The sequence below is a fragment of the Piliocolobus tephrosceles genome, chromosome 15 (assembly GCF_002776525.5).
Source record: "Piliocolobus tephrosceles isolate RC106 chromosome 15, ASM277652v3, whole genome shotgun sequence".
NCBI classification, from domain to species: domain Eukaryota; kingdom Metazoa; phylum Chordata; class Mammalia; order Primates; family Cercopithecidae; genus Piliocolobus; species Piliocolobus tephrosceles.
The window spans coordinates 60,794,993-60,816,539 of NC_045448.1; the positions used below are offsets into that span (position 1 = coordinate 60,794,993).

Sequence of the window (21,547 nt, forward strand, 5' to 3'; positions counted from 1 at the left end):
TGGCACATGCCTGTAGTCCTAGCTACTTGGGAGGCTGGGTGGGAGGATCATTTGAGCCTGTGAGGTCAAGGCTGCAGTGAGCCATGATTGCACTACTGCACTTCAGCATGGGCAACAGAGCAAGACCCTGGATCAAAAAAAAAAAAAAAAAAAAAAATGAATGGGGCCAACACATAGGCTCCTTTTAAAGAGCTTCTGGGCTGCCAGAATTTTAGGGTTCAAACAAAAACTACGTTTGACTTACAGGATCCTTTTTGTCCAGCCTCCTGGTAAAGGAGACAACAAAACAGCCAAAAGGTAGACAGACCCTGGAGAACAGGTGTAAAGAGCTGGGAAATCCTCTAGTCCTGACTAATTGAAAGTAGACCAGGGATCCCTGTGTTCTGTGAACCGTCCACTGCGATTGGACAGTAGGCTCCCTGAAAAGGCTCAAGTACTGCTCAGATCTTTCCAGATTACAAGGGGGAAAATCCCTTGAATGAAGAGCTCAGTGAGTGATCCCCATCTATTTTAAAGTGTAAGGACACCACCAGATACATGAAAATCTGCCTCCCACACTTGTTCTTACTCACTTGAGCCCACTACACTCATGTGCGTGGATGCAGAAAATAAAAATGGCCTGCAGTCCCTTGAAAAACTTTCCTTAATCTTGATGTTACTTTAAAGCCATCATAAATCATGCAACCTGCCAATCTTGTTGTGTTTTATAAACTGTGGGGAGCAGTAGAGCATTTCTGGCCCAACAATCTCCTAGTAACAAATGCCAGTTCTAATGCCGCTGCATTTTCTCAATACCACTTGACCTCTTAAACAAGGCCCTACAAATATATTCACTGTCATATTCTCAATTTCTTTTTTTACAATGGGAAGTGATATTCTCTTATGACTAGCTTGATGGAGCTGAGGGCAGCGTCTTTCCGGGCATTGAAAAAATACCCAATTGTGGTAGGTAGGCCTTTCCTGCCTGATAGCTACCACCCCTAACGCTCCTATGAGTTATTTCTTCCCTATAAACCCTAGGGTCACACCCCACAGGCTCTCCAGGTTCCTGCTGAATCCCAGCCTGCCTGTGCTCCTCAAAGGCATCCACATCAGTGCCAAAACCAAGCCCTGAAGGGGGACGCTCTTCATGGCCTTCAGGATCAATGGAAAAGGCAGAACCCAGGCGAGCCGAGGGCCTGGCTTGCCTTCAGGAAATTCCGGGCTGTCTGCAGCAGCTGTGCTTCGAGTAGTACAACAAATTCACTTACTGAATGACAACAGCTTTATTGGCAAGCCAATTCAATTAAAGCCCCTGCATCCAACAAAGTCTCCGGCAGCCCTCTCTGCATAAAGAACATGGAATCGTGCCTACATTTCCCTGAGTGCCCTCAGCCCTAGCTGTCCCTCTACATGAGAGGGAGAGGGATGAATGAATTAGACGCGGATGACGGTAATTAATGGCTGGCTGTCAGAGAGTCATTTTGGAGGCTCAGCCGTTGAAGGCTCCATATTAAAGACCGAATCCCAGCACAAACTGACCAGGACAGGCTAGAACTCCCTCTCTAAATAGTAGAAGTGTCGTGGGCACCTGGGGCAAGAAGGGAGGGGGAAGAAGGAGATGGCGAAGGAGGTTTAGAGGGGAAGCAGAGAAACAAAACAACAGGCTGCTTGCATTGATCAATGCTTTTTACACTATTGATATATAAATAATATGTTCATTTTTCATTTTTACAAAGTATGTCCTTTAGGCTACCATTATGGCAAACTGACTTCAGAGTTCTGACATGAGCTTATTAGGGGGCGGAAAGGGAGGGCTGGCTGTAGAACTATAAACAAAACACATTTTCTTATAAAATATACATAACAGATCATTTTCGCCTTCAGTAACAAAGATAAAATCAGGGAGTTTTTTGATTCCTGGCACAGTCCTGCCAGCCATTCTTTTGGTACTTGGAAAGGCCTTAAGGAAGAGGCGGATGAGGGAGGGATGGAGAGGGATGGAGGAGGGGCACCAACGGGAAGGAAATGGTTAACAAATGGGCTCCAGCTGGCTCATTTCCATGAAGGTGGGCAGCCCTCACTCTGCCTGCCGCCAGTGCCACCAACAGAGCCAAGTGCAGGTTAACTACCTAGCGGGAGATAACTTGGGTATATTGCGGCTTAATTATTCCTAATAGTAACAGGTTACCATATGCACCATTTGGAGCATAAACATAAGCCAGATACTGAGGGGCCAACCTGATCCTTCTCCAACAATTCAAGTCAGGTGAAAAGCTAGGCTCCCAGCTCCTTCTATTTGTGCAAGTCCTAGTCTTAGGGGCCACAGGGCCTGAGCTTCCGCCCATGAAATGTGGGGCATTCTGTGACTATACTAGAATGATCTTATCTCACTCCCACAGAGGACATATTCCAGAAATTCCATTCAGAAAATTTGCCTCTCTGCTCATGAGAGACAAATTTGCCTCTCATCCTCCAGAATGTTTGCCTAGAATCAAACTTCAGAATTCACAGTTCAGAGCAAATGCCAACCCCACCAGGAAGCTTTCCCAGATTCTCTCAATAGGAATGAATTATTTCCCTGTTACATTCCTATAGAACCCTGCATGTGCCTCTATCATGGTCTTTAATTCATTTCTTTTACACCAAAGTCTCCTCGTGTGCCCTCCCCAACAGGTAGTGTCTTCCCGGAGCCGGAGTACGGGCTTTCTATATAGGTGGTGCTCAGTAAATCTAAGCAGAATTGGACTGAATGGCCCCTAGGAGATGGAAATAATTTGGCAATGCCTTAGTCTTGGAAAGTTGTATGGGGCCTTATTATGACCCTGCAGCCATCAAGATTTCACTGCCGCTTTCTTCACTGCAGCCACCAAATTGGTTGCCCACTTTAATTAGAACAGAGGCCAGATGTCTGGCCAGCCCTACCAGAACCGGAAGAGCTAGCAAGCTGGTGGAGTTTCCCAGCTGGGGCCCAAGTCGCTGGCTTCATGTGGTTGGGTCACCTTCCCTTGCATACTTCCTTCCCTCTTGCTTGACTCCTTTCTCCCCCACCCCCATCCTGAGGGCAGCTGTCCCTTTTATCACCAAAGCCCTTTCCTGACGACACATCTGTCCAGCACAATGTTTCACCCTGTCCCATGATTCGGTTACCCAAGGCATTTGAATCTTTGATCACTGCAAGGGCATGAAACATTTGTGTCCATAAAGAGCCAGCAGAGACAGGGTATCCCCTTTCAGAAGCCTACCATCCACTAAGTAATGAAATCTAATATTTAAAGGGCATGACACCCGTTTATACTAGATTTCATTAATCAATGTTTCATGGAAAGGATAAATCCTTTATGCATGCCTTTTTCCTGATTTTTCCCCCATTTAAAAAATGCAGTGCTGATTTTTCTTCCCTGCTATTAACTCACATAGACCCACTACTGTGCGCCCTGGTTCCCAGCCTCCCAAAACTCACCCTTTGACATTCACTCTGTGGTCATGAAGTTCAATGGAGAAAGCAAAGAGGTAGAATGAGGGACAGAAAGGTATTCTAGTTAGTCTTAAGCATGTTTCATTAAATAAAACCTTCACAAACCTTAAAAAAAGAGAATGTCATTGTAATTACAAGCTCATATTTGGCATGCCGGTGGCCAATACATCCAGTGCCTCCAAAATATTAAGTAGAGGATCACAGCCTTCATTTGCACACTCGCTGAGTGCCATATTACTGACATTAAAGAAGACAAGAATGGACCTGGTACAGTAGCTCATGCATGTAATTCCAGCACTTTGGGAAACTGAGGTGGGCAGATCACAAGGTCAGGAGTTCGAGACCAGCCTGGCCAACATGGTGAAACCCCGTCTTTACTGAAAATACAAAAAATTAGCCAGGCGTGGTGGCCCATGCCTGTAATCCCAGCTACTCGAGAGGCTGAGGCAGCAGAAACACTTGAAACCAGGAGGCGGAGGTTCCAGTGAGCCTAGATCATGCCATTGTACTCCAGCCTGGGCGATAGAGCAAGACTCCCTTTTGAGGAAAAACAAACAAACAAACAAACAAAAAAGACAAGAATGGTATTCCTATTACAACCACAAAAACCCACACCTTAGGTGAAGTTCAGGTAAATAGGATATCACTGATATCCTTCCTGGAGGATGTTGACCAAAGAATACTCTGATTGCTCTGTTTAACACCTTTGCACATAGGCTCTTGTGTACCTGCATATGGCAGTGAAATTGCAATAAAGCAATAACAACCAGCACCAAAGCACGTAAGCATGTTGTGAAGGACAGAAGAGTCCTAACAACACCATAAGACCTCTGAATGAATCACAGGTACTTTTAAGGTGTCTGAACGCCTATGACTGTGGTAATACCATAATGCTACGCATTCTCCTCAACTTATGGAATAGTGAAGACCCAATACATTGTTAAATAATGCCCCATTTTCCCACTGTAATTGTTCTATAAAGCACCTTTTCCCCATTAGTTTCAAATGCAATGCCTCTTGTTGAGCAAATATCCTGGTTCCTCAATGACGCTTTTTTAAAAATGCAGCAAATAATACAAATATGGAAAAAACAATATGCACAAATATGCCCATCACAATATGACTTTTAACAGTGGGAAACCGAAAGCAATCAAAATGATTACAGTAGGTAAATGGTTAAGTAAATTATGATACACAGCCATGGACCATCATGTAGCCATTAGGAGGATAAAGACCACACAGTAACATGGAAAAATGCAAAATGACACATGCTAAGTGGGAAAAGAAACTGGAAATAGTATGACACTGTGGTTACAACTAGAAAAAAGCATACTTTTTTTAAAAAAGGCTGGAAGGAAATAAACAAAAATAATAATCATGTGAGGGATCATGAGTGATATTATCCCTTATCTTTACTTCTCGAGAAATGGAAACCTAGCAACTCTTTAAAGAACTATTATTTTTTAAGTAGGCATAATTTTGAAATAAAGAACAGTAATATGCAAAATATTCTAACTATAGTAAACCCAAATTAAGATGTTTGACATGGAGACAGCTACCCCAGCAGGATGAGTATCTCCCCACACTACTGCTTGCAGAGCTAATGCACATCCCAAGTAGCTTTCCACTGACTCAGTTATAGGCCTCTTTCTAGATATTTTCATTTCACCTGAACAGTCTATTTCAGTATCACTGGATGGGAGAAAGCAGCAGCGGCAGCAGGGAAACGGCTGGAATGTCAAGCTCCTACTTCAATATAAAGGCCAGTTGTCCAATAGGCTGGCTGGTGACTTGGCAGCTGCAATGAGGGTGTTCATGGGTGGACCCTGCAACGGCCACAGGGAGAGAGATACGGGCCAGGAAGAACAAGCCTACCAGTTTAGAAAAAACTCATATCTTGGCTCTGCTACAGAAGATCCCAGGATACTAAAACAACTTGCAGCTTTGACCTGAGATCCGCTGTGTATAATCTTTGAAGAGTTAAGAAGAATGAGAACAAAAGACCCAGGACATGGGTGGGGGGTCAGAGTTTCTTTTCTTTTTTTTTTTTTGAGACGGAGTCTCCTTTGCCAGGCTGGAGTGCGGTGATGTGATCTCCGCCCACTGCAACCTCCACCTCCCCGGTTCAAGCAATTCTCCTGCCTCAGCCTCCCAAGCAGCTGGGACTACAGGTGCACGCCACCACGCCCAGCTACTTTTTTGTATTTTTAGTAGAGATGGGGTTTCACCGTGTTGGCCAGGATTGTCTCAATTTCTTGTCCTCGTGATACACCTGCCTTGGCCCTCCAAAGTGCTAGTATTACAGGGGTGAGCCACCCCGCCCAGCCAATTTTATTTCCTTCTTCCAAATGTTACCTCCCATTGTTCCAGTAGATCTTGCATACTTCTTGGCCAGAATCCATTCCCAAATGAGCACCTCTCTGTCTCACAGAAAAGAGTGTACCTAAAATTTAGTTCATGGCAGCTGGAAATAATTTATAAGTATTTGCTGACAACAAATACCTTTCTAAATTATACAAGGAGACCTTGAATAACCAAAAGTTATCTGCATGGTGTCCCACTCACATAGGTACACTATTTGGACTTCACATTAAATTTGTACAGGTAGCACATTTTGTATCACAAAACCACCTCTTCTATAGTCTTCGATGAGTAGAACTTATGTTCCCACATAAGCTATAAATGCTAATAATTTTTTAAGACAATGGTCTCCTCCTAGGAATTGGCTTTTTACCATGACACTTTTGATGACTTTATCAACCCTGGTGTATTAAAATATTCAAATTCACATTCATAAGCATAAACTATCTAATACCAGTCTGCTAGTCTTAGTCCTAAGACTAGCTCTTTAAGCTGTTACAGCCACTTTTATATGCAACCTGAGTACAAGACAATATCATATTCAGCTTGGGAGCCAGATCTTATAAAGTGTGAAATCTTTTAACACACCATAGGAGTGCACAGAACAATTATAATAAGTATTGCACATATTTTAAAATATGACTCTTTTGCTGACCTCTTCCTCATCTCAGTGTTTTTGGTCTCACTTCTGTGGTCTGTAGAGTAAGTCATTTCAGCCTTGTTCTTCCCAGGGAAATGGAAGCAAGAATGAGCTCTTCTCCCAGGTGAGAGTCCTCGTCAACACCTGAATCATGGAGAAGTAGACATAGGATAGCAAAAAAAGGCAAGAAGTGTCTCCCTGGAACAGTGATTTATTTTGTCTTTAGTAAGAGGCAGCATAGTCCCAATACTTTTGCTTGGCATGAGCAGAGTTTAGGAAATTACCTTCATTTCTGAAACAGGCACACAGGTGTCTTCTCACTCCACACTCACTCCTGCACCCCCTACTCTGTAACTTCCCCCTTGGACTCTCAGGTTTTTGCAAGTCCGCCTGAAACAGCTTTTTAAATCTACTGTTAAATCAAGTGCTACCCTTTGCTACAGAAATCTCAGCCCACCCAGAGTCAAGGAAGAGGGTTATTGCAGAAAGGAGGCATTAAGTTGGAAGGATACTTGGGGAGTCTCTAGCCTAGTGGTCATCAAACCTGAGTGTGCTGCTGAATCACCAAAGGAGAAGATACCCAAGCCCCAGAGACTCTGATTCAGTGGATGTGGGGATCAGCCTGGGAACACACACACAAAGGACATTCTCACACACACACACACACACACACACACACACACACACACACATAACTTTGCCACAGGTGGCCCCAGCACAGCCCTTTGAGAAACACTGCTGTAGTTCAATATCCTCTGAGGGTCAATGAAGTTGCCCAAGACACAAGAACCATTGGCAGTAGAGTTAGAAGTAGCATTCAAGTCTGTAGACTCTTGCCACATCCTGCTGCCCCAGGGAGCTACAGGAAAAGCAATTACAACTGAAGGCTGGGCAGGAGTGGGGGTGGGCACTACTCTCCCCAGTGGATCCCAAAATGTGCAGTGGCATTTGAAGCCCAGAGTAGCCACTTAGTGGAGCTGGTAAGGGATCTTAATTCCACCTTTAACCATGCCCGTGGCTGATCTTCCTCACAGAAGCCAAAGCAACAAAGCTCTTTTCTAACCACCTGCATTTGATCCACTATCTACACAGAACTGGGAAGCTGGGGCTGGCTTGGAGAATCGAAAATGCAGTCCGAGCTTCACAGGTGCCAGCCATGTGTGAGCACGCCACTCACCCTCCCTTAGGCTTGTTTGTTCATCTGAAAATGAGTGTAATACCTACCCTGCCTGTTTTTCTGATTTGTTGTGAGGATCAAATGAGATCATAAGATGTTCTTTGAAAATTAAAACCTTCCAGAAGTGTCAGTTCTTGTCTAGTATGCACAGACTCTTTATGGATCTTGGGCAAACGTAGAATGAATCCTCTTCTAAAACAAGAATTACATAGGACAGAGTGTCTCAAAACTACCATCCTTGCTCATATTTTCTAGGAAGCCTATAACCATTCTACACAGTGTTAACGCAGACCTGTGCTTAGCAGACCAGAAACAATGAAGGCTTTAGGAGGCATTTCAGGACACATTCAGACTTGGACCCAATGGCTCTGTTGACTCCCCACAGCCAAGACCCACAGCCACAGGACAGGGGTTTCTCTGGTCCACTTAGCCTTGGTCAGCACCAATAGTCCTGATGATTCCAGGGTCCTTCGATGGCCCTCCTGCCCAGCCATCTAAACACATGATGCTGAAGGCACTTCCTGCGCCTCCTCACCAGCCCTCACAAGCGCATTCCACGCAGGATTCCAAATAATCAATTTTTTGCCTGTATTTGCATGTTTAGATTGAGAAAAACTTTTCAGACCTTTGTTTTTTATTCCAGATGGAATCTGTTTATAGAAAACCAGAGCTCCTTTCAGGGGCCACGGAGGGGTGGAGGAAGGTTGGCAAAAGGGGCTTCTGGGAAGGCTTTGGGGCCCCAACTTCCTCTTCAAATAGAGCAGCTGCACTTCTACCTAATTGGGCTTCCACAGAAGGTCTCATTTTGCTGATTTTTTTAAATTCTTTTATTCATGAAAACTAGTCATCTAATCCCCAGCTTTGTAGGTGAAGAGATCGCACTGGAGAAACGTTAACTGATTTTCCAACTTCCTCCTTCAGCCACTTGTAGAAGAAAAATGGAAAATCCTGTCTCTATAGAAGGGCTTCCTGCCAGGGTCCTCGGTCTCAGCATAGGCACCTACTTGGGGCAACCCCTGGGAGGGGCTTCTTCTGCCCCATCCCCGACCTAGAAGCTCACAGTAGTGGTCACGTCCTGTCCCACCTCATCAGCACCTCCCTGGGGCCTCTCCTGGGCACTCCAACTAATACCTGGGTCGTATCCCCAGGGTTCCTGGCCTCCACAGGCTGCTTGTTTGGTCCTCTGGTTTCCAGATAGCATCAAGTTTACAGAATCAGCTCCACTCCAGGACTTCTTTCAAAGGACAGTTCTCAGAAGAAACATATTAATGCCTCTGAAGTGGCACCAGGAAGCAAGGCTGAGCAACACACACTGGTTGTCACCCCTGATTGCCCCTCAGGGCCTAGGCCTGCTGACTATCCCTAGCTCAGGAGATGTTCGCAGGTCTCCAAAGTTGTCCTCCCAGAGGTTGTAAGGGGAGTTTTTAAATTTATGTAAATTTAACCTATGTAAACCTATGTAAATGTATAAGGTTGTTTCTGCACAATGTTAAAACCCATAGCTGAAGGCCCTGGCAAAGCTTCAGGTTGTTCTTCATAGGCTCCCACCACAGGGTCCAGAGATGCAGATGGAGACTGACTTCCCAGCTATCTAAAGACATGATACTGGTGTTTTAAGAGATGACACTGAGTTGGACCTTAAACAATGACTTGGAAATCAATAACAGGGAGGAGTAGTATTTAGATATAGAAAAACTTCCAGAAATTTCTTCCTCCTTTAACACAGGCTGTCTCTGTGGTCTACTCTCTCCTCACCCCACTTCCCAACCACAGGAGGAGTACACAAGAGAAGGCCAGGGGTCTGCAGACTGAGCCTTCTTCCATGGAATGAATTGCATCTCTCAAATACCTGACAAAAAGTCTACAGGTGTCACCAACATCTGTGGCCTCCCTGGTACTTAAGTAGCAAGTCCAAGGACTTGGCTCACAAAGAGGGGAGAGGGACACAAGGATCCAGATATAACGGGTGTTCACCCCACAGTGTAATGTCCCAACATCCGCCACATGTTAATAGGTGTTTTGTTTTTGACAGGGATCCTTGAACCAGGGTTCCTTGGAGAGAATGGCTGATTTCAGCTCTGAGGGTAAATAGAGCAATGTGATCCTAGGACGTTGTGAACCAAAATGTAAGGATGTAATCAAAGATTAATAGATAGGATAAGGCAAGGAGAGGAAATGAAGAAAGAGAAAAGGAAAGAGAGGGGAAGGAAAGGAAAGGAAGAGGTTACAAAGGACTTTTGATACCAGTTAGTATAAGCATATAGCATGCGGAGTGTTTATTAGATAACATTATAATGTCTATGTAAAATTTATGAGACATGATAAGAGTATTATGGCTATGTACAAAAATGTCCTCATTCCTAGAAAATATAGCCTGAACCCTTGTGTATGTGTGGTGTGTGATGTGTTGGTGGGGTGCATGTGTGTGTGTGTGTGTAAACAGGAGAGTAGGAGAGGTAGAGATTGAGAAAGAGGTAAAGCGAATATAGCAAAATGTTTATTGGTGAATGTTGGTGAGTGCTGTACAAGTGTCCACTGCACTAGTCTTCCAACTTGTCCTTAGGTTTGAAATTTCTCTGAATAAATACTTGAGGGATAGGAGAAGAGGTTTTGTAAAGGGGCAAATGTACCTTGACAGGAATAAAGCTTAAGTGTCAATGCCCCTCTCTAGATAGGGCCCTTTCAAGGCCTGGTTAATGAGGGTCATCAGTTTAAAGAATAGGTGAGATAAATTACTGCAATGGAAAACTCAGAACATAGTGAAATCTTACAGCTCACATATGAAGGCAACTTAAGAGATGTCCCAAATTTGTCATCAATCCTAAAACTTCACATGATAGTACCTATAACAAGCAACAAAGCTGACATTTTCTTAATTATTAATAACAAAATAAAACAAATTTTCATCAGTCATGTTAGGGAAAGACTAAGTTATGTTTCTAGCCCCTTTGTAGAAAAGATTTCAAAATTGTTGTCATATGAAGAGGTGAGCAAAGAGTGCATAGCTGTAAAATATAGATTAAAATAAAGCATTATAGAAATATGTCAAGCGATTAATGAGTAACAATATTATATTAGTTTTCTAGATTTTGTCATGTTTGTGGCATTTATCAGTGTTTTAATAACTGTATAACTATTTATTTTTTCCTCTATAAGGATTCATTTTCATAGCCTCATTCACCCAAATGTGTATGCATTACTTGCCAAACACATTGATCACATAAATACATCCATACATACATACATACAGCTTTTTTTCTACAGCAACATCTTTTGTGCTTTGGGTTCTTTGGAACACATTTTGGAAAACAGTGCCCCAGGACAAAATAGTCTCCTTTTATCCACCCATGGTAATGTGCACTTTAGCATTTGACCTCCAGGAAGATGTTTATTTGAAGACCTTATTTAAAGCAAATAAACCATATATTTGCTTTAACTTGATGACTGTCTTATATTCACAAACATTCTGCTTTATACAGCCACATTCATTAACCGGATTGAGTTTTGAACAGCCCCCTGAGGGAGGCAGGCCAGATCAGAAAGGTTAGCCCCAGGTCCCACTTAGCAAACACCCACCCCCTCTAGCCTCTGTTCGGTGCTGTAACTTCAATGTTCCACATGAGTAAACTGAGGCATGATGGTGGAGAGTAACTTTTCTTAGAACAAGGTATAGGATCTGGGCTTCCATTTCAGGAGTTACTGTTCAATTGTTAATGATTTTAACAGATTCGATGTCTGTGGCCTGCATGTCCTTTCACATCTTGTGCTCTGAGTAATCAGCACTACCTGGAAGAGAGAAACAGAAGACTGGCACTCGCAGAGGGGCGGGAGCGAGAGTGAGTATGAAAGTTCACCCCTCTCCATCTCCCCAAAGTGAAAACAGCCTGTCTTTGCCCCAACTGAAAAGGGTCAGACCTTGATACCTTGAATTACAGATAAGTTGCAAAACCAAAGAGGTAGCTCTAAACACTGAAACCAATTTTCAGGGAGAAAGACAGCCATCCACGGGCCCCTTCTCATAACTAACCATCCCTCATCAGTAGATCAGGGACCAGACATGTTCTTCTGGACCACGAAAGATCTGGAAAGACAGAGCCACATCAGAATGCTGGCTTTGCACTAAATCCTCATGCTTCTATGTGGAATTCATCAGGAAGAAGGGAAACCCTTCTTATTAACTATAACAAAATAGTAAACACTTCCTCTAACACTGGGATAGGAAGGTTTCATCAACTTATCGTGGCAAGGGATACAGATTATTGTTGTACTTTGATGCATCTCAATAAGCGAGTGGCAGAAGCTGACCCCTGACCCCTGTGGTTGGGGGTCATCCTCACTTCCCCACCTCTCACCCCACCATTACCCCAACACTCAGGACCAGCTGCACGGAGCTCCCACAGAATGAGAGGAAGGTGGGGAGGAAGAAACGACAAGGTTGGGGATTTTGGATACATGGGTTGGTGAGATGATCACCCTCAGATTCTAAAACAGGCCAAAATGTAAGAAACAATAGTAATTATACAGGAGATACATTAATTCATTTTCATTATACTATTTTAACAATATAGAAGTTTATTTAGTTAAAATCGGAGTTCACTCTTCACTTCCTTTCTTCCATAACTGTGAACACCTCAGAGAGTGTCCTTTCAGATTTTCCATCTGCATGACATGCAGATATATGCATGTAAACAATTTTGACCTAGATGGGTTTGAAAGTCCCTGCCCCCAAGGTCATTGCTGGAAAAAAATGACAAGGGAACATTTCTAGAAAAGATAGAAAATGTCAAAGACCAAAGACACTGCTTCATCCCTAATCATGGTGCCAAGAGACTTACTTTACATCAAATTCCCTGGAACCAGACTCTGTGTTAGAGATTGTGTACAGAGCAATTTGAGGAACACTCAGGAACACCCCCTGTCAGGGAAAAGGGAAAGCAGGAGGAGGCAGGTGAGGGAGTTGAAGTGGGGTGTGGTTGTAACAGAGGCTTCCTCCTTCCCTTGGGGCGCTCCGGAGGTGGGATGCCCTTCTGAGCTGTCCCAAGTTAGAGCAAGGGAGCCCAGCTTTTCTACTCCTCAGCCAACTGACTGGCTGCAGGGTTCCCCAGAGGAATAGGAGTAAGATGGGGTAAGGCCACTTCCTTCTGCCAGGGCTGATTCCAGAGAAAGTCCAGCTGTGGACCATCAGCAGCTGACTCTCCCTGGGCAGCTGGGTGCCTTGGTCTTGAAGCGGGGATCTGGGCTGCCCACCACAGCCTCTACCACTGGATCCTCAGATGTTTCAAAACATTCTCTCAGAAAATAGCATCTCTTCTAGAAAGAATGAGGCGTAAATGCGGTAGGGAGGAAACTTGTTAAGTGAACAGATAAGAGAATGTCACCACCCCAGTGGTGACACAGCTCCTGGATCTGAATGCCAAGGCTAATACTAAATGTTCCCACAACTTCCTAGGATGTTGCACTATGCCAGACCCTGGACAACGCCAGTCTCAGAACCGCAACTACGATCACCAATAAGACAGTAAGAAATGACTTTCCTTTCCCTCCTCTTTGGTCCAGAGTGTTGAATTCTACTGAACAAATTCTACCTGTGTGTTTGGAAAGAAAGAAACAAAAACTTTCTTTTATTTATAAACAATAATAGAGCAATGGAAAGCTTTCTTGCAAACCTCATCGTTGCATCAGGTACAAACTTCCCAAGGCACACGCCCTTAGCCCTGCACCATAGCCAGCAGCCACACAGACCTGGAGCTCCTGGTGCCCTGCTCACCTGGCTGTTTTCCTTCCTTCTGGACTCAGCAAGAATACCCAGCTCCAGCAAAGAGCTGAGATCCCAAGTGTCTGGGGTCAACATTGGTATTCTTTGGGTGACGTGTTCAAAGTATCACATCGATTGAATTTTCCTGCAAACAATCATAATGAACATCCACTGAACCTTCCTAAACCAGGCCTCGGCCAGCGTGCTTCTGAGGAAATCTTCCCAAGTTCCTTCAAGAAGGACTTCTATCCAGCAAGAAGTGTCCAAAAGTGTCCTTACTAATCTCAAAATAACACAATCATTATCAGTACTCATGGTGAAGATGGCCAATAAAAGTACCTCAGGGTTTTGGGCTCCTGCTCTGCAAAATGGGACGCTGCCTGCCTGCGCTAAACTTTGCAGAGCAGGTCAGAGAATAGACAGTGCCTCTTGCAGCACTTGAGAAGACGAACTTTATAAACAAAAAGTAGAACTAACTGATCAACCTAGTAGCATGACCTTGTCTATCTGTTCTAGAACATGAGAGGAGATTTCAATTGTGATGGTGCAACTAGCACAGAATAAATTATTGTATGTGTTAACTCAAACACAAGGGCCTTTTTCCCTGTAGCTTCATAGAAATACAAAACTGTTTCTGAGGATCTAGGAGAAGATGGTCAGGGAAGGGTTGTTATTTAGGGGATTTATCTTTAAACACCTTTTTTTCCACACTTTTTAACAAAGATTGGTAATGCTTAGCCAATTTTCCACTTGCCAGTGACTTACAGGAAAATACTACAGAAAAACAAGGACCAAAGGGTCCCAATCATCTCTGCACCTATTTCTCCTGTAGGAATCTTGCATTCAAAGGGGGGATACAGAATATGTCCTACTCCATGGTAGCTAACACCTGCAGAGCACTGACCTGGACCAGGAACTGTAATGAAGCCCTTCACATGATTAAGTCACTTCATCCTTAGAATTACCCCAGTTTACTATTGTTATTCTCAATTTACAGATGAGAAACCTGAGGCCCAGAGTGCTAAGGGACCTGCAATCAGTGACCCAGGAGTCTGTGTACTTAATCATGATGCTATCCTGCTTCCGGAATGGAAAAACTTAACAAGCAGTGCTTTTACTTTGAAGTTGTCTCTATTTTCCAAATTCTCTTTGAGACAGGTAGAACCAGAGCTGCCCAATCCGTGAAAACACTGGACCTCTATGACTTAATTGACTCACAAAATTAATCAGTGATGGAACACAGAATGGAACCTAATCCAACACATAGCAACGATCCTTACAGTTCAGCCAAGCAGACAGAAAACTCAGACCAAAGACAGATGTCTGCTCCCGATCAGAAGGCAAGTAGACCCACATGCTGGACAAGGGTGAGAGGTGATTGCTAAGCTCAGTCAACAGTAGCCCTAAGGCATGTCACATCCTCCCTCTATTTCATCCTCGGCAAGGGTTTGAACCTATCTGGGCTTCCTTCTAGGAGCAATGACATGAGTCAATACATTTCAAAAACAAAACAATAATAGACATTTGCACTACCCTTAATCATTTCCAAAACATTCCAAATGCATCATCTCATTTAGTTCTCCTAACAGCCCTGTGAAGGAAGTTTTATGGTATTCATTTTAGAGATATAGAAACTGAGGCTCACAAAAGTTGTGATTGATCCAGACTCACATAGCTCGGTCTTCATGCTTGATCCCACGCTGTCTCCACTATGTTCTTTCAACTGTTTTCTGGTTCAAGATCCAGCAGTTGAAGGTCAAGTTCAAAGAGAAGGCTGGGGCAATCTAGACCTAGACCATCAAACCAGAAACTGCTCATCCCCAGTACCTCAAATATATTATTACCAAATGCAAGAGAATGTTGGTTTCCATTATTTAACCAAACAGGATCTGTTCCATGCACATTCCCACTGCTAATCAGACTTGGTGAATCACAAAAAGACATTGTTTTCCACGTTTTTATCTGTTTGCCTGATTCATGGTCCACTAGTTAAAACTCTGAGAGATCCTAAGATACCAGTGGTCAACTTGTACAATCCAAGTATTATGTGATCAAAAGACTGAACTGCCCTAATACAGTGTTTTTATTTGTTTGGTTTTTTTATTAAAACACCATCGGCCACCAAAATATAATGGCTTTTTTTTTTTTTTCTAGATGTAGTCTTGCTCTGTCACCCAGGCTGGAGTGCAGTGGCACAATCTCAGCTCACTGCAACCTCCACCTCCTGGGTTCAAGCATTTCTCCTGCCTCAGCCTCCCAAGTAGCTGGGATTACAGGCGCCTGCCACCACATCTGGCTAATTTTTGTGTTTTTAGTAGAGACGGGGTTTCACCATGTTGGCCAGGCTGGTCTCGAGCTCCTGACCTCAAGTGATCTGCCTACCTCAGCCTCCCAAAGTGCTGGGATTACAGGCGTGAGCCACCACACCTGGCCAATATACTTTATGTTAGTAAGTCATTTATTCCTCCCAACAACCCTATGAGATAGTTAACTATTGTTATCCCCATCTTCCAGTTAAAAAAAACTGAGACACAGAAAGGCTGAAGGACCTGCTTGTCAGTGTCAGAGCCATGATTCAGGTATGGGCATCTGATTCAGGACTCTACCCCTGATTGTGGACTCCAGAGAGCTCAGTAAGAACTTCTCAAGCAGCAGTTCTCTAGGATTTGACTAGAGGGTTTGGAGATAGGAGTTTTGCTGTTTTGTAGGGCTAATTTTTTCTTTTTTTTTTTTACAAGGTGTCGCTCTATTGCCCAGGCTTGAGTGTGGTGGCTCAATCTCGGCTCACTACAACTTCTGCCTCCCGGGCCCAAGCAATCCTCCCACATCAGCCTCCCAAGCAGCTGGGACAGCTGGAACCACAGGCGTGCACCACCACACCTGGCTAATTTGTGTATTTTTTGTTGAAACAGGGTCTCACCATGTTGCCCTGGCTGGTCTCAAACTCCTGACCTCAAGAGATCCTCCAGCCTCACCCCTCAAAGTGCTGGGATTACAGGCGTGAGCCACCGCACCCAAACTCGTGAGGTTAATGTTTCAAGTTTCACTTTTTGTTTATCAGTGAAGTTTATCACCCTATCTTATCACTACAGTTTTATTCTTTTGGCTCATAAAGAGACTCCTCCCGCTCATTAAAATATAAATCTTGGAAGGGCAATGTCAAGAACCTTTCTCAGTAAATATCTTAGTTCGCAAGTAACAAATTAGCAGAAAATGGAAATGAGCCTCTGGAGAGACTTGGCAACACCCGAGATGACAAAATGAGGGGAAAGGATAGGGAGATGGAAGGTTCCCAAAACCAAATGCCACCTTTCCTCTCTCCCCTAGCTCTTTATGGCACAGTGCATACCTCTATTAATGACCACTCTGCTTACCAAACAGAAATCTGTGGAAGACATAAAGATGGATGAGTTAGTCCAGAGACACAGGGCCTGGCTCTTAATTCCTCCAGGCCAGGCCAGCTGCTGTTCTCCTCACCTTTTGGCTCTGCATGATTACCCCTACTGATATAAAGACATGTCATCATGTCTTAAGCCGTACCTCTCCCAATCTTAGCCAGGCTCAATCTTGCAACCTTTCCCTTAGCCAGACTCAGCCTCCCAGAGACCCCAAGAGAGGACCCCCACTTCTCCCTCAGCAGCCACTGCCAATTACCCAATACTTATTTCCTACTTCTTGGCAGTTTATTGTATCAGGTTATCTTACTTCCATCTGTCTGAGTCAGTCAAGCACTATTTTGAACAAGGCAAAATAGTAATTCATATATCAGTAAGTAGACACGGAAATCACACAAACAACAAAGCCAGAAGCAATAATGATAACAGTAACCACAACAGTGACCATGTGCGGAATGCTCCTGTATGTCCTGTGCTTTACATATCTGATTTCATGTCACCCTCTCAACACACCTCTGAGGTAAGTATGTTTTACAGATGGGGAAACTGAGGCTCGGGGATTTAAGTAACATGCCCACCTCAACCAGAAAGTAGTAAGGCCCAGCTCCATCTGTGGGGCTGGCTTTCTACAAAGTTCAGGCTTTTAATCCACTAGACTCTAGCCTAGACTCTTCAATCCACTCTACAACCAGGCAGGCTTTGGTTAAAGGAGTTGATGTATTTCTTTGTTTTTTCCAGAATACTTGCTAAATTGATGCACTGCTGTTGTTAAGAGTTCAGCCAACCACAAAGTTTGAAAGGAGAGTCCTCACAAGGCTTCCCTCACTTCAGACACTAACTGCAAGTTTGGGGGTATCCATGCCATCCTCATGACACGCCAGCTGGCTACTAATTTGGGGAGTTCACCACAAATACCCTCAGGTTTGATAATTCACTAGAATGACTCAGAGAACTCTGGAAGGAGCCATGCTTGTGATTTTGTTATAGCAAAAGGATACAAATTTAAATCTGCAAAGAGAAGACACGCGTAGGGCGGAATCCAGGAGGGGTCTAAAGACAAAGCTTCTGAGTTTCCTCTCCCCATGGAGTCGTGGATAGTGTTGCCTCCTCCTGGCCACAATGTGAGACGATGCACACAGAGTATTGTCAACAAAGGAAGCTCACCCAAGCCTTTAGCGTCCAGAGTTTTCCTTGGGGCTTAGTCACATAATGTCCACATGGTTGATTTTAAGTCTCCAGCCCTCAGTGGAGGCTCAGGCCAATATCTTATGCCTCTAGTTCCCATGGAGGTTAGAACTGATATGGTGGGTCCCAAAGCCCGGATTATGAAATGCACTATTGGACTGTTCAGTTGCCAAAGCCCCCAGACAAACAAAGACATCAGGCTGGACACTTCAGGGGCCTAGAGATTGTCTCGCAGGAGCCAAGGGCAAAGGCCAGACCCCTCTTTTGGTCAATTCTTCAATACACAACTGTATATATAACACCAAAGTGCCACAACACAGATAAAAATAGAAAAAGAAAGAAGAGCAAGAGAAGTAGAGAGAGAAAGGGATAATATCCACAATTTGAATTTAGAGTGGAAATAAACGTCAAAAGAGCAAGTGCCCCAGTACCTGGGTTCAAGCAGATAACATATGAGACTATAATGAGAGAGTCTAGAAAGGTTGTCCAAGATCCCATCGAGGTAGACTGGAAAAAAGCCTGTGATCCTTGATTTCCATTTTTTTTTTTTTTTTTTTTTGAGATGGAGTCTCACTCTGTCACCCAGGCTAGAGTGCAGTAGTGCAATTTCAGCTCATTGCAACCTCCGCCTCCCAGGTTCAAGCAATTCTCCTGCCACAGCACCCCCTAGTAACTGGGATTAGAGGCACGTGCCACCACGCTCGACTATTTTTTGTATTTTTAGTACAGTGGGGGTTTCACCATGTTTGCCAAGCTGGTTTTGAACTCCTGACCTCAGATGATCCAACCGCCTTGGCCTCCCAAAGTGCTAGGATTACAGACCTGAGCCACCACGCCCAACCTGGTCCTTGATTTCTACTAAAAACATCCATTCCCCTCTATCATGATGCCACATATTCTCCCCTCCAAATCTCACTTGCCTATCCGAAATGTCACATCAGTAGCCTGGGGTTTGGTGACGTACACATCTCTCAATACACAGCATGTTCAACAGACCCTCCTTTCCCCTGCACCCACTGAAGATTCCAGGCAGGATCTTATAGTAGGTGGTCTACTATCACCCAGTTTCTCGACTGCTCAAGCCTGTAGGCTCACATCAAGATCTCTGGGGATCCAATCCACTCCAGAGCATCTGGGGAAAAGCCACCTGCTCCTGGATTCTAGGTGTGGTTCCAGAAGGGACCACCATCTCTGCTAAGACACACACCATCCCTGCCAGGAGCATCTATGCAGGGCCAGAGAAACACCATGACAAGAGGAAGACTCAAGTCCTTACTCTGCCCCAACAAGCTCTTCTGGGTCTCCAGGTCTCCCTTTTATTCTTTGTGAAACGAAAGGCTTAGCTTAGAATCTTGATGTTCCAAGTGGGGTCCAACAACCAGCACAGGGCATTACCAGACTGCTTTCTGGAAATGCAGACTTTCCAGCCCCACCTCAAGACTACCACATTTAGGTCTGCATTTTAACAAGAACTCCAGGTGAGTCCTGTGAGCATTAAAGTTTAAGAGACACCCACTTAGAGCATCATCTCTAGGTCCTTCCCAAGACCTACATGTTGTGATTCTTGAAAGGCTCAATTTCCAAACCTCTGGATTGAGACGCCTCTTAGAACTGGGGGAAGCCAAGCTTCTAATCAGGAGTGGTCAGAAAGTGGAGTCACAGAAGGCGTCTGTGAAACCCAAAGCCCTTGGACAGGCAACGCTGGGACCGGGAAGCGGGCGGAGGAGAGCAGTTCATTTTTTCCATAGGCATGCTGTGAGTGCCAGCTGAGGTCTTTAATGTAAACCCTCCTGTGCTCCGACCTAAACAATGAGCATAATTATGGGCTCTCTTACCCCCTTCAGACACAGGGCTCGGGGTCGGCCCTCCACAGGGTCCTGCAGGAGGTCTTGTTTCTGAGTCAGGGGGGCCTCTGGTTAACCAGAGCAGACCCAACTCTGCGGGGCAAAGTTGACATACCAGCGTAATTACACGTAGGTTGACCATATTTACTGCAACTCTGTTGTTCTAGAATTTCAAACAAAGGCTGAACCCTAGGAAAACACACCACTAAGGAGAAGCAGATTGTCCTGAGTGATTTATTGAAGAACAAAAGTGAGGGAAAGAAAGAGAAGAGAATTATCAGAGACTCACACATACTTCCCTTTCCTCCTGTCTGGCCTAAGGAGAACAACCAGTGACCACCGTGTTCCGTCCCTCCCCAACGGAAAGGCCTCAAAACACTGACATTTTGCTTTTTCAGAGACACGTCTTCATGTGGCCACATCAGATCCCAAAAATCCATTTAGACTCATTGGAAGAAAGCAGGCAGCGGCAGGGTCGGGGGGAGAGAGCGCTCCTCCTTCCTTCTGACTCACTTCACTCACCCCCCCTGCCTCCTCCATGACATGCACCTACATTTCGTACAGATATTTTCCAAATGAACAGAAACATAACCAAGGCTGGAATTTGGCTTTAGAGAAGCCAGAAGAACAGGTCAGGTATGTTACTATTCTTTTACTTTGGGAGGTGACTGGTAGGAAGGCTCTGAGTAAGAGCCAGAACTGTTTGGCCTCAGGTTTGTCCCATGTAAATTCATCACTGTGATGGAAAGCAGTGGCATTTCAAACGTGAAGCCGAGAATTTGCATTGACCCAGCAATTACAGGAAAGGGGCAGTTAGAAATCAGCAAAGTTAGGAAACAGCACCTCACCCAAGAATTAAAACTTATGTACGTGTGATTTAGGTATTCCCAAGAGATTAGGGCTAGAGGGATCTCAGGGTATTTGCATGTAGTTGCCAACCCTGTCCCCACCCCAAAACACACACACACACATACACACACACAGTTACAATTATAGCTCCCTAGCCAAGGAAGACTTATCAATGCCTACCATATGCCTAACAGAGAAATAGGAGATAGGCTTCCCGTCCTTAGAGAGTTTATGACATCTCTGAAGAGACAAGATCAAGTGCGAAAGACAGATTGGAACACTACAAGAAGGAACCTAGCAAAGCTCCGAACTGCTTCATGGGCAGAACTGAGTACCTGATAGACCACTGGGTACCGGGGTCACCTGGTAGGAAGCAGATAGAGAATCGTTTATCATGGAGTTACACGGTAGTTACCAGAAATTTGTTCGTTTTCTTTTTTAAGTAGTTTTAAAAAATATTTTTCTTAGATATACTTACTGGCAGGGGAGATACTATGACCTTGAAGGTAGTTTTCCGAGGATGAGGCGTATCCATTGCACCCTAGATGTGCTGGCCCCTGCGATTTCCCCAAATGTGGGAAACCTGACTGCATAATTTGTAGTAGTGGGGGACTGCATTCATGCTTAAAAAAAAATAATAATAATAATTTGTTTTAGAAAATGCCCATATCTTAATCCTTTCCTATTAAGAAGGAGAGGACTTCCCTGCCAGAGTACCAAGGCAGGGTCATGAGATTCCTAATTCAGAGTCTCGTCAGGGTGGTCATCTGCCCTGCTCATCGCCTAGTACTCAGAGTGGTACATACTCCAGGGCCAGGTGGTGCCACGCAGATGATGAAATAACAAGTGATTGGGCTAATTAGCCTATTTACAATCATAAAGTT

At 44.4% G+C, this 21,547-nt stretch overlaps 1 non-coding gene across 1 annotated transcript; it reads left to right on the forward strand.

Annotated features, from left to right (window-relative positions):
* The first annotated feature begins 21,133 nt into the window (after positions 1–21,133).
* On the forward strand, positions 21,134–21,291 carry LOC111553501. The gene has a single exon (XR_002734970.1). It is a non-coding gene; the product is annotated as a U1 spliceosomal RNA (small nuclear RNA).
* Positions 21,292–21,547: the final 256 nt, after the last annotated feature.